This window comes from Amborella trichopoda, chromosome 12, assembly GCF_054954075.1.
Source record: "Amborella trichopoda isolate Santa Cruz 75 chromosome 12, AtrichopodaSantaCruz75HAP2 v2.0, whole genome shotgun sequence".
In the NCBI taxonomy this organism is placed as follows: domain Eukaryota; kingdom Viridiplantae; phylum Streptophyta; class Magnoliopsida; order Amborellales; family Amborellaceae; genus Amborella; species Amborella trichopoda.
The window spans coordinates 11,090,600-11,104,110 of NC_142347.1; the positions used below are offsets into that span (position 1 = coordinate 11,090,600).

General features: G+C 44.5%; 2 long non-coding RNA genes across 2 annotated transcripts; one reads left to right on the forward strand and one right to left on the reverse strand.

Annotated features, from left to right (window-relative positions):
* Positions 1 to 3,462: 3,462 nt before the first annotated feature.
* Positions 3,463 to 7,101, reverse strand: LOC148779438 (uncharacterized). The gene is made up of 2 exons (XR_016045731.1): positions 7,020 to 7,101; positions 3,463 to 6,940 (listed from the first exon to the last, which is right to left on the reverse strand). It is a non-coding gene; the product is annotated as an uncharacterized LOC148779438 (long non-coding RNA).
* Positions 6,911 to 10,564, forward strand: LOC110007039 (uncharacterized). Its single transcript, XR_002280539.2, has 2 exons — positions 6,911 to 8,861; positions 9,839 to 10,564. It is a non-coding gene; the product is annotated as an uncharacterized LOC110007039 (long non-coding RNA).
* Positions 10,565 to 13,511: the final 2,947 nt, after the last annotated feature.

Below are 13,511 nucleotides of genomic sequence, written 5' to 3' on the forward strand. Positions count from 1 at the left end.
TTGATTATGAAACTTGGAGGTATGAAAGAAGACTCAAATATGAATACAAAAGTACAATTTTTACTTTAAATGGATCACATATGATAGAGATCTCATCCGTCGAAGTTAACCTATTTATGCTGGAAATTGCGTCAACAAAACCAATATGATATTCGTACATTGTGGGTGAAACTGCTTCTTAATAACAAATCCTTTGAATTTGAAATTTTGTAAGTTCAAATATGACTCAAATAAAAACACAATAGTCCAAGTATCACTTTAAATGGATCACATATGAGATAGTTATTGTCCGTCAAAATTAACCATTTCTAATGGAAACTACATCAACAAGGCCAGTGGATTGCAGGTGCAACCGTTTTCAAATGACATATCCTTTGAATATGAAATTTGGTGAGATGATAGAAGATATATATAAGAACACAATGGTCCAAGTATGGCCTCAAATAGATCTTAGATGAGAAAGATATGGTCTGTTCAAAGTACTATATTTCGACTAGAAACTACGTCAGCATAACCAGTGGATTACAGATGCAACCGCTTAAAATATACAATTCAATAACTGTTTCACCTTTTTAGGACGATAAAGCATTGAATCACAAATATAACGGTCTTGGTCCCATGTGAAAATTCTTCATATCAAGGGAGAAATCCCAATTTTGGTGACTAAGTGTCTGGTCGACCCTAGATTTTTCTCATGCCTCCCCCACGCGGTCTTTCGCGTGCGAGAATAGAAGGGAAAGACCCTCCTTGAAAACCACTTCCGAGACCTCCCGCTCACATTCTAAAGAGAGGAAGAGAAGATGACTCATGTGTGTGTGTGTGTTCCACACCCCCCTTTCGGGTTCACGCGTGTGTTCGCATGATGAGGTTGACTCCTTTGCCCGATAGGATAAGGGTCGGACAATGCGGTGTGTGTGTGCAGTTCGAACCAACAAAAGAAAGGGGTGCAAGGTAAGTCTTACCTTGCATGGTAGGAATCGGGACGTACCTGGGCTCGAAGCCCTCTTAGATAAGTGAGAAATCCCCTCTGCTACTAAAGGCTCAGTTTGGATTCAGCTTCCTTGCACACGTTACACAAAATAGGTACCCACTTGATAAAACAGCTTAGAATGTCGTCCCCTTTTGCTCACCATTGCTAGTGTGGTCTTTAGATGGATATTTAAGGGATTTAAGAGATAACAATAAAAGAGGGAAGGGATAAATTAGAATAAAGAAGGGGAGAATAGAGAGATATAGAATAAAGAGAGGAGAGAGAATCACTCAGGAATTGGGCAACCTTTCGGTGTAATCTCCCCAAGAAGGTATTTACTGGAAGACAAAGAATATATCAAGCTAAAGGCCTCGATACCTCGGAGGATTCATGAGAAAGTATACTGGCCAGGTAAATTTAACCAAAATGAATCTCAAAAGAGCCTCTTAACAATCAATAAAAAACGAAAAGAGAGATGATAGGCAAGGAAGGTAGAGAGAAGAAGAAAAGAAAAGAAGAGGAGTAGAGGAGAAACCTCTAACATCCTGGACCAGTGTCGTACTCTCCTCAAAGTGGAGGCTAATAGCTCGGGCGATCTTTGGAGAGAGAGGGGAAGTGAAAAAAAGCGGTGTAAAGAAGTAGAGAAGAAGAGAGGAACAGGAGAGAAGAAACCTCTCACGTTCGAGACAGGTGTCACACGTTCCTTGAAGTTGAGGCTAACAACTCAAACGATCTTAGGAGAGAGAAGAAGTGAGAATAGGGGGTATAAAGAAGTAGAGAAGAAGAAAGAAAGAAGAGAGAAGAAAACTCTCACAACCTAGACCATTGTCGAATGCTCCTCAAAATGGAGACTAACAGCTTGGACGATCTTAAGAGAGAGATGAGAGATGAAACAGGGGATGTAAATAATTAGAGAAGAAGAGGAGAAGAAGAGAGGATAAACCTCTCACATCCTAAACTGTTGTCACACACTCCTCGAAGTGGAGACTAACAACTCGGATGATCTTAGGAAAGAGAGGGGATACAAACAAGTAGAGAAGAAGAGTAGAAGAGAAGATGAGAATGTGAGTAAGTGAAGAGTGGGTGTGTGAGTGAGGGAGTGGATGAGAAGAGAGTAGATGAGGCAAGAGAGGTGGAAGAGAGAGTGAGAACGCAACGGGGCAGCAGCTAGCCTGCTATCCCCACTTGAAATGTGAGAGCGATGAGAGTAGAGAAAAATGGAAGAGGGGTGAAAAGGCTGTGGGGCAGCAGCTAGCTCACGCCCTTTAGAAGTATGAGAGGGATGAGAGAAAATGGGGGTGAAAGAAGAGAGAAAGAGGGGTGAAAGGCCGTGGGGCAGCGGCTAGGCTGCTCCGCTTTGGAACGTGAGAGAGATTAGAGAGAAAGGGAGGTAAAAGAGGAGAGAAAGAGGGGTGAAAGGCAGTGGGGCAGCAGGTACCCTGCTGTCCTGACTTCACGTGTGAGAGAGGTGGGAGAGAATAGAGTGAAAGAAGAGAGAAAGAGGGACGAAAGGCAGTAGGGTAGCGGCTAGTCTGCTGCCTTTTTGGATGTGAGAGAAATGGAAGAGAGAAGAGTGGAGAAAGGGGGGTTAGATGAGAGCAGGACAGTGGCTAGCCCGCTGCCCTTTGTGGTGCGTGAGAGATGGGAGAGTGGAGGGTGAAATGGAGGGCAAGAATAGATTGGGGTGGCGGCTACCCTGTTGTCCCGACATGAGGAAGAGAGACGTGAGAGTATGAGAAGAGGAGAGAGAGGCAAGAGAAGGAAGAAGAAGAGAGAAGAGAGAAAGAAGAGAGAGAAGAAGAAATAAGAGAGAGAGAAGAAGAAAGAAGAGAGAGAAAAGAAGAAAGAAGAGAGAGGGACCAGTTACCTAAATGGGCGAGGTGAGGACTCGAACCCACCGGTTGTGTGTGCTTTGCCTGGGTCCTTTGAAGGTGAAGATCCTTGGAAGGAGGGCTTGGGCCCTTGGGTGAGGACTAGGTGGGTTAGGGTGTATGCCAAGTTGGGTTGTGTAGGCAAAGACTAGAGTGTATGGCTAGGGCTTATGGCTAGGTTGGGTCAAGTAGACTAGGGTGCATGACTAGTTTAGGTTGGGTAGGCTAGGTTGGGTTGTGAAGGCTAGATTGGGTTGGGTAGACTAGGATGTATGACTAAGTTAGGTTAAGTAAACTATGTTGGGTTGGGTAGGCTAGCTTGGGTTAGGTAGACTAAGGTGTATGGCTAGGTTGGGTTGGGTAGGTTATGGTGTTTGGGTAGTATGGAGTATGATTTAGGAAATGATAGGTGGTAGGGGGTATGGAGTATGGTTTAGGAAAGGATAGGTGGTAGCGGGTATGGAGTATGGTTTGGGTTGTTTATGGACTAGAATTAGGGAAGTGTGGACTATGGTATAGGCTTGGGTTAGGATAGTCCAATGGGTATTCTCCTTTGGGTAAAGTTTTCTCTCTCCTCTCTCTTAGAGCAAAAAAAGAAAGCACAAACTCAAAGAAAAATCATAGCACAAAGCTCTTCTTAATAATTATTTACCCTCTTTCACCTTCAAGTTACAAATAAAATGAAAAGTTCTTAAATAAAAAGTGCCCCAAACATGGGTGGATGATTAAAAGTAAACCTAATTGCTAGAAAATACATAATTTTGTAATAAAAGTGAAATTCGTTTTTGGCAAAAAATGTCATTTTTTCCCCTTGAAACTTTCACCTAAATGATTAAATAGTCCCCAAAAAGGGGCCTCATGGTTGGCTTGTGGTTTAGGGCTCTTTTGGGAGTCTTCCGACGAGCTTTTGGGCGATCAATCACCGGAATAATGACCATCACGCCATGGGCATCGTTTTGGTTTGCATTATTGGGGTTGGTGTGGAGTTTTAAGTGTGTTCTCAAAATCCGGTCAAGCCCAAAAACTTGCAATCTTGAACTCTTGATCTTACTCGTTCTTCACCATTTTGGATCACTTTCTTCATCATAAATCAATAAGAAGTTTGCCCCCATCATTTTTCTGTAAAATATCTTCATTTCGATGCCGAATTATCACTTTCTTAATTATGGAGGTGGTCGGAAAATGGGATTTTGGCCACCGAAAAATGTCTTTCTCTTTATGCTATAATAGAACTCCTTTCGTATTTCCATTTTGAGCGAGTAAGTACTCAAATTGAAGCTTTCTGAGCTACAGTCGCAACGGACCCAGCCTTGAGGCGATAGGAGTCTGGAATATCAAGTTATAAGCCGTGGAGTGCAAAGATACGCGGGTGTAAAATTCTACATTTTTATTGATTTATGTGATCTTATCTCTAAGATTTCTCCCAAACCATAAGGTTTCATGGTATGTGCTACCCTCCAAATTGAAGGGTTCGACGAGAGAACAACATATACAAATTTGGGGTCGATCCGATTCAAGAAAAGGGAGATCGGGGCTTTCAAAGTTTCCCGTTTTTAGAAAAATGCGGTTACTATATATAGTAACTGGTTGAAGAAGATGAAGTTAATAGTAAAACATTTACTATTTGTGGAAAGTACGACCTAGAAAGTTGGGAATAAGATGAAATTTAGCAAAGAAGTTGTTCTCGGCCTCCCAAATCTAATGGCAATGGTCCCACAACCATTGGAGGTGTCTAGAGTAGAGTTCCAGTCATGGTGTAACGTATCTTACTAGAAACTTTCCTTTTTTAGTAAGTATGACCTAAGAAGTTCAGATTGGGATGAAACTTGGCATGATGTCTATTTTTGGCCATTTCCAGTGGTTCCATAGTCATTAGAGGTCTATAGAGTGGAACTCTTGCTATGGTGGGCGGTAACATGATAGGAGCTCAAGCTAAAAACAAACGTTGTTCCTGTTTCTTCCATTTACATCCGAATTGACCGAAACTTGGAGGAGATCCTTAGATCCTCATGGGGAACCCACATGCTCAATCTGGGAGTGAAATGGTTTCTCTATCATGCCTTTCCAAAATAAGGCTTGTTTGGTCAGGATCTATGTAGTCTACATGCATTTTTGGTACGTGTGAGTCTAGGTTACCGCTGGCTTCTCCATTCTTCACACCGGGGATACAAGATTGTAAAAAATTCCCTACAACAATTTGCCTCACAAAATTTTGCGCTTCGAGAGAAGTAAGAAGTATAACATTCAGAACAAAACTAGTCCCTCAATTTTTTGTTTTCTTCCTCATCACCGGCACCAATATTAGAGGAAATCATGTAAAGCTGCTTCCCTAGGGGATGACCAAAGTGCACTAATGACTGAAGGCCTTTTAAAGGGCTTGTAGATTCAATACCAATAGGACTTTCCGGGAGAAGAGACTTGACCCGCTGATAGGGGCTCTGCTTAAGGGCTTCCTTCCCATGTCAGTGGCTGAGTTTTAGTTCCAACTACTAGGGGCCTTGTTTAAGGGCTAGTGACACAGTCTTGTCAAACTGGGGGCCTTGCTTAAGGGCCTTACTTAAGGGCTTTCTTCTCAATCAGTCAGGTTTTGTGAGGAAATCTAATGTTTGGGGGCCTTGCTTAAGGGCTTGTGACCCAAATCATTGGCTTCTATCTTTCGCCTTCTGGTGGGGGTCTTGCTTAAGGGCTTGTAACCCACTTCAGGAGCCATTTTTCTTTTGAAAGACAGTGGAGGACCTTTATGTACCTATATGAATTGCCATGACATGATGAGGGATTGTCGATAATTGGAGGCTTCTTTAGAGCATGTCCTCAGTCCGTTAGTGCCTAGTCGGGGCCAATGGGAGCTTCCTCCCCAAATGTTGAGACATACATAGCAGAGGGGAGCCTTATTAAAGTGGTTACACAATCTACTGACGCATTGATCTAACTTGACAACTGATAAAGCCTATTTGGGGCGAGATCCACCCTATCGCCTTGATTTGCTGTTTTTGATTGACTTCATGGTTGGGAATTTCTTCGGCATGTAACTGATCCAACGTGCCATCCTTGTGATTTTTCTGACTTTCAGGAGCCCTTTGGAGGCTAACCCTGTTGTTGAAGCATTTTTCTTAACTATTTTTTGTTCCAATAGTAGGGTAGCCTTGTGAAGGGGCATTGACTCCCATACTGCCAAACTTTTGCATGAAGGAGCTGGCTGACGCCACCTATGGAGGTGAGCACTGCATCAACCTGCCTATTGCTCTAAGCACCCTTTCGGGTTTTCATCTTAACTGCGTGGATGTGGCACCGCAAAGCGGTTTTCACCAACTTCCTTTTTATTTATTTTTTAATGCTTTTACTCATGGCCACGTCCGTCATTTTTAAATTTTACGCATGGCGCCCTTTCGGGTTTTCACCATGCCCATTTTTTTGAGCTCTTTTACCCATATCTTTATGGCTATGTGCACCTTTTATATTCTTTTTCTCTTTTTTTTTTTTTTTAACAGCATGATGGTGGTTGCATAAGGGGAAGTTCCCCTTATTATGATAATGGTTGTGAAAGCTCCATAGTGGGTGATTAGACTCACTTGGGGAGAGTGGGAGTTTTAGGTGAAACTTTGTGGAGGGTAAAAATGGTTTGGAATGGTGACCAAGAAGACTCAGAGTCATTATAGTGGTATAACGTAGCTCGAGGTCCCTCGAGCTACTTGAAATGATTTAATGACCCGACTGGGGTTTTTGTAATGGGTTGATGGTTTGATTGAGGAGTGGTAGGATTTATGGGGCATCCATGCCAAGGGGAAAGCATGAGTCGTCTTGGGAGTATGGGATGGTCCAGTAGAGGTGGCCATCGGGGGGGTAGATGGCTCCTATGGGGATTGAGGTGGTCAATTACCCTTGGGGGTATATCTGAGGGTTAATGATGGGGGTCAACGATGAACTCACCCATGATGAATCTTTCTATCTGGGCGACCATCCAAACGTTTGGGTGGTGCATGTGACGAGGTCACTGGGGATGGTATTGGCTTAGATGGAGTGCTTACTCCTGGTTTTGAATGGTGCTCAAAGAGGTAAAATAGCCACTTGGGGGTCATGGTTTACCTCGTGGTAGGTCCACCTGATATGAAGATAGCTTCGTGAGATGGATGAAGCTCACTGAGGTATGGTTAAATTTTAAAACGGGGGTAGTGGTTTACCTCAAGAAATGAGTGAAACTCCCTAAGGATGACGGTCTGCGCCTTGAGCCATATGAGTGCTCTTTGGAGATGGTAGTTTGCTCCATGGGGTGTACAAGACTCTCCCAGGGGTGAGTGGGTCTCATTGGGGTATGGGTTTGGTCCATGGGATAAGCAAAACTCCCTAGTGATGGTGGTTTTCCTCATGGAACGAGCATGAAAAGGGTTCATCAGGATGATGAGCTTGTACAATGAAGTGGGTGGAACTCCCTGGGAAAATGGTTTCTCCCATAGGGTATGTGAGGCAATCCATAAGGGATGCTGAATGATGGTGTTGGTTTAGAAATGGCGGTGGTTATGAATGGTGACTCATCAGTGGAACAAGTGTTTGGGTGGAGCGCTCATTTGTATTTTTGAATGATGCTAGGTGGTGGTGATAAGGAGGTGGGTTCTCTGAAATGAATGATGCTAGGTGGCGGTGATAAGGAGGTGGGTTCTCTGAAATGAAGGCCATGATGCACAAAGGCATAGGTACAGTGGTGGATGTGAAGCTCAAGGGCGGTTGATGAATCACTAGGGATGATGAGCGAACCATCCAAGTAACATGGTTCGAGCCATGGGCTCGATCGTGTGTGCAAGTGAGTGAAAGAAGAGGGAGAAAGAGATGAAAGCCAGGGGGAAGAAGGTGTGGGCCACCGTTGGACTATGGGTTTTGTGAAATATAAACAAGACAAAGTTGAGGAAATGTGCATCGGTGCGCCCATGGTCAAGCCACGAGTCTTTGGAATGAGATGTGAGAGTATGAAAGTAGTGCCTGGTGTGCACCATGGTTAATTCATAGGCTTTAAAGAGTGTAAGTATAAGTGTGTGCCCATCAGTGAGCCATGGGTTGTAGATGAGATGAAATGAGGTGAGGCATGCCCATGGTCAAGCATGGGTGCGAAGTTTAGTGGTGGGTAGAGAGGTGAAAGAGGTCAAAACGAGAGTGGGTAGTGTGTCCATGGTCAAGCCATGGGCATCATGTAGGATATGAAGGTGGGGAAGCGATGAGGTAAGAAGAGAGTGTGCCCACGGCTAGCCATGGCACAAGGTAACGTTAGAGAGTAGGTTAGATGAGAGAGAGAGGTGAGAAAGCATCGGGCCAGCGGCTAGGCTGCCTGGCTCAAGAAAGAGAGAGACATGCGAAAGCAAAGGGAAGAGAGGGAGAGAAAGCATCAGGCCAGCAGCTAGGCTGCCTGGCCCGAGAGAGAGATGCGAGAGCTAAGGGAAGAGAGGGGCCGCTTGGCCCGAGTGAAAGAGAGAGAGACGTGATGAGGGAGAGAGAGAAGAAAATGGGGTCCGTCCCCCTTTTTGGGCTTTGAAGGGCTGGGCCTTAGGCCTCCTTTCGAGGTGGGTCTAGCCATTTTTGATTAGGCCAGACCTTGTCTTCGTAATGGGCCCGGTCCAATGCGATTCCGAGACCATTTGATGGGTCTCGGACCATTATACCCCTAGGGGATTTTACCGCTTAAGCATGGGTGAGGCTAGAGGGTGTCTTTTTGCCCTTGCCATTGTACACTCTTGCCCCTCATATTCTTCCAAAATGGCCATTCTTGCAAGAGTGGGCTTCTTTGGGATTGGGGACATGTAAGGGCTTATGGGGTAAATCCACCATTTCACCTTAATATAAAAAAAAGGAGAGGGGCCTCATTTCTCACCATTCCTCCTCATTTTTGACATTTTAGATTGAGAAAGTGGTTAATGCTCCTCATGAGAGAAAGGAGAGCTTGGAGCATTTGGGGCTTTGAAGTGAGGGAAGGCCTCGGATCTTAGGGGCTCGAAGCATGGATCCGAAGACGAGCTTGTCCGGAGCTTCCGAGGGAGGTAAGCTCGATCTTTCTTCTTTCTTTTATTCCTCTTACATGCTTCTCTTGCTTTGTTTATGGCCTTAGATGCCCTTCCATGTCATACATGCTCTCGCACGCACCATCTATGTCGTACATGCTTTGCACGCACCTTCCATGTTCTTGCACGCACCATCTATGCCATACATGCTTTGCACGCACCTTTTTATTGACTCTGCTATGCTGCCCCGTGCCTTTGCACGCACATTGCAATGCCGCCTCGTGTTTTGCACGCACATGCTAAGCTGCCCCGTGCCTTTGCACGCACATTGCCATGCCGCCTCGTTTTTTGCACGCACATCCTATGCTGCCCCTAGCATTTGCACGCATCTTGTGATGCTGCCCCGTGCTTTGCACGCACTTGCTATGCTACGCTGAGCTTTGCATGCCACTTGCTATGCTGCCTCGAGCCTTGCACGCATATTTGCTATGTTGTCTCCTGCTTTGTTATACTGCCCCGTACCTTGCACGCTTTGCTGCCCCCATGCATTTGCACATTGCCATGCTGCCCCAAGCCTTGCACGCATAAATTCTATGATGTCCCATGCCTTTGCTATGCTGCCTCGAGCACTTGCACGCACATTGCTACGCTGTCCCGAGCGTGATGCTGCGTGCTTTGCACTAACATTGCCATGCAACCGCACAAATTGGCACACACCCTCCGTGCCCTTATGCAGTTTTGCATGCATCCTTCATGGCGTTCCATTTTTTGCACACATTTTTCATGCCATCTCATGTTCTTGCATGCATCAAGATAGAAGGGGGGCTCTTCTAGGGCGCATCCTGGATGGACATGCTCCTCCAGTATAGCTACCTCTGAATCCTCCGGGGTGTTTTGGGCTATGCATGTCGTCAGATCTCCATTTTTAGGGGAGACGCTGCCAAGATTTTTAAAAAATCGGTAACTCCTTCTTCAAGTCCATAGTGTAATGAACTTTCTTTCTTTTGTGTTCTTAGGTGATGTTGAGTTTAAACGGAGAGAGCTACGCGATGTCACGTTGTCTCTTTTGAAGAAAGAACTTGCTCAACTTCGCGGCTTAAAATCTGAGTAGGCTAGCAAGGACAAAGTCACTTTGGCTCGCATTTCTGACTTCACGGCTTGTACTAAGAATCGCACGGCCGAGCTAAGGCTGTTGATGGAGAACATGGCTGCGTCACCTCAACGCCATGGTGACAAATGGGCAGAATTTGCCAAGAGGTGAGGAATGGGCAGAACTGGCCCAATGGTATGAAGAGAACCGGCTCCAGCACATGAAGTTGAGCATGCATGCTTGGTGCCCTTGTGGATGAGTTGCAGGTAATCACTGGCCGGCTTAGCCTAGAAGTGGTTAAAGTTGAGGAGCGTATACAGGCATGCTGTAAGAAGTCGCAGATGGCGATGTTTTGTGAGGCCCTTCGAGATCTTTGAGGGTGTTTTGGCTTAGTTTCCCTCTTTCTGTGCTATGTAAGGCCTTGAGCTATGACATGTAGTCCTTGGCGTTTGAAGAGGAATTTGTTTCCTTTCTTTTCTCATGTAACTTGAGGTTGCAAGCCTGGAACTTGTAACTTCAAATTTTGTCATGGGATTAGTAATCCTCTTTTGCTTTGCAATGAGCTTTCTCTTCCTCTCCTTTTTGTAGCTCTAGGCCATGGGCCATACCTTGTGATCTCTTTACTCATGGAACGAATGCTCCTTTTTGCCTCTATCTTGCTTTTATCTCCTTTGCTTGCATAGTTTGTATGTCTCCTTCCTCTTTAGACTATCTTTGCATAGCTTGCCTTCGCCTTGTAAAGGGGAGTTGGAGGGGCTCAGAGATTCCCCTTATGAGAGTGTGTGCACTTTTCATTTGACTTGAATGCCCTTTCGGTTTTTCGCCTAAGCCCTCGAGCCCTTAGGGTATGTATTGTTTTCACACAACCCCATTAGATTATTTCTTTTGGAGGTGATTTTACCCATGGTTGTTACACCACGTCCACACTTTTTTTTCTTTTTAATTTTTGAATTTTGTACTTATAACAGTTGATGGTGCTATCACTTCTGTCATTGATTATATATATATATATATATATATATATATATATATATATATATATATTTTTTTTTTTTTTTTTTTTTTTTTTCTTTAATTATTTAACCTTGCCCTTTTGGGTTTTCATCATGTCTGTTATTTTGGGGAGGCATCTTTAAAGTCATGTCCTCGGGACCGTAGGGAAGGCGTGCTTAAGGTCATGCTGTCGGGACTATAAGGTTAGTGTTTTTTGAGGTCTTACCCCAAGACCAAACTGGCATACGTTTAGAGTCGTGCTACCAAGGCTATAATGTTAGTGAATTTTAAGGTCCTACACCAAGACCAAATGTCGTGTACTTTAACGTCATACTTCAGGGTTGTGCTTAAAGTCGTATAGCTTGGATATGCGCCTACACAGTTTTAAGGTCGTACTGCTTGGACCATAATGCGATGCGGTTTAACGTCGTGTTGCAAAGACGAGTGCCATGCAGTTTAAGGTCTTGCAGTACAGACCAATACCATGCAATTTAAAGTCTTGCAATTTGGACCTATACCATGCAATTTAAGGTATTGCAGTTTGGACCTATACCATGCAGTTTAAGGTCTTACGGTTTGAACCTATACCATGCAATTTAAGGTCTTGTGATTTGGACCTAAGCTTACGGGTAATCCTTCTTTAGATACTGTCCATTCATTAGTGGCATGGCTTCTTCTCCTTCAAAATCAACTAATATATATGCCTCATTGGGGAAGGCTTTCTTGACTACGAATGGTCCTTCCTACTTTCGTTCAAAATTCCCCTTAGTCCTACCATGGGTTATAATGGGTCTCTTGACTGCAAGCACTAATTCCCCACTGGTGAATGAGCGTACTTGGATCGACTTATTGAAGACCGGATGCATATAACCTTGATAGATTTCAAGGTTTTGCTGAGCATCCATTCTCTTCTCATCAAGGGCGTTGAGTTCTCGATAGTGACGTTTGTCTTGCTCTTTATCAGTCATCCCATGGTGAATGGCTACCCATAGTGAGGCCATTTGGACTTCTACAGGCAGGAATTCTTCGCTTCCATAGACGAGGGAATATGGAGTGGACTTAGTGGGACCACGTATAGTGGTACGATAAGCCCATACGACGTTAGGGAGCTTCTCGTGCCAGTCTCTCTTTTTCTCGGACACTGACTCTCATAAATCACTATAGAGAGTCTTATCGAAAGCTTCAACGAGGTTGTTGCCTCGAGGATGGTACATGCTGGAATACTTCCACTCGAAACCAAACTGATCGATAAAGTTGTCCATATGGTGACTGTGAAACTGTGGTCCGTTATCTGAAGTAATTCGGTCAGACACCCTGAATCAGTAGATAATGTGATGATGAATGAAATTAGTGACTGCAATTGTAGGGGCTTTTTTTAGAGGAATAACTTCAGCCCACTTAGAGTAGTAGTCAGTGCCAGCCAAAATGAGAGATAACCAGAAGAAGAGGGTGGGTCTATAGGCCCCATAATATCCACACCCCAATGTGAAAAGGGCCATGATGATATTGTCGAGTGAAGGGGTCCAGGAGCTTGATCAATGAAGCTCATGTGAATCTGACATGATGAGAATCTCTTGGTGATCATGGTTCACCAGTAATAGCAGATTCTCATGATCCAGTCATAGAGCTGGGGCCTGAGTGGTGGAGCCCAAAGATCCCATAATGAATTTCCTTAAGCACATGGTTCACCTCTTCTTGACTGAGGCATTTGAACAACATGTCATTAAAGGAACGTCGGAATAGAAAGCCATCACGACACCGGTATCTGGTGGCTCACCTTCTAACCTTGTTGCACTCAATAAGGGAATCCGGGAGACGGTCGTTCTCTAAATATTCTATTATGGGCGTCCATCGATCTTCGATTTGCTCTATCTTCACACAAATTGGGGTTTGAGACTCCGACTCATCGCTGTCTATCTCAGTTATGGGGGGTTCTTGCAAACTTCCTGAGGCCTTGAGAGCATCTCTAACTGCACGCAATGCCCCAAAAGGATAAGGCAGGCATGCATCGAATAGATTCTGCTCATCATTATCATCAAGTCCATCAACCAAGTCGACATGCCTCCACTCAGCGACCCATATTGGTGTAGGCTCCTTCAATGGGATTTGAATAGTCACACCAAGCTTAGTAAGTGCGTCGGCTTGTGCATTAAGCCTTTGCGGGATGTGCTCAACAGAAACTTCTTCAAATAGGACCATCAAGGACTTAACAGTGTAAAAGCAAGGTTTGAGACTCTCTTTCCTCACATCGTACACTCCTTTGAGTAGCCTTAACACCAATTCAAAATGTTCATATATGACCAAGCAATTCAGGTTCATGTGGCAGGCAATTTCTAAGCCCACGACGAGTGCTTGATACTTGACTTCATTATGGGACTCAATTTCTGAAAAGGGGAAAGGCAAGGGAACAAAACCACCTGATGGGTAGAAAATACAACTACCTCATTCTAATTGTAAAGCACCACCAAAATGCATTTTCCAATCACATGAGGCTTCAGTCTGGAATACTTCTTCGTCTGAGAGGTATCAGACAAGGGAGAGGAGCCGAACCGGGTGTGCCAACAAATAGTGCCTGAGCATCTGAACTACAAAAATCAGGCATAGGC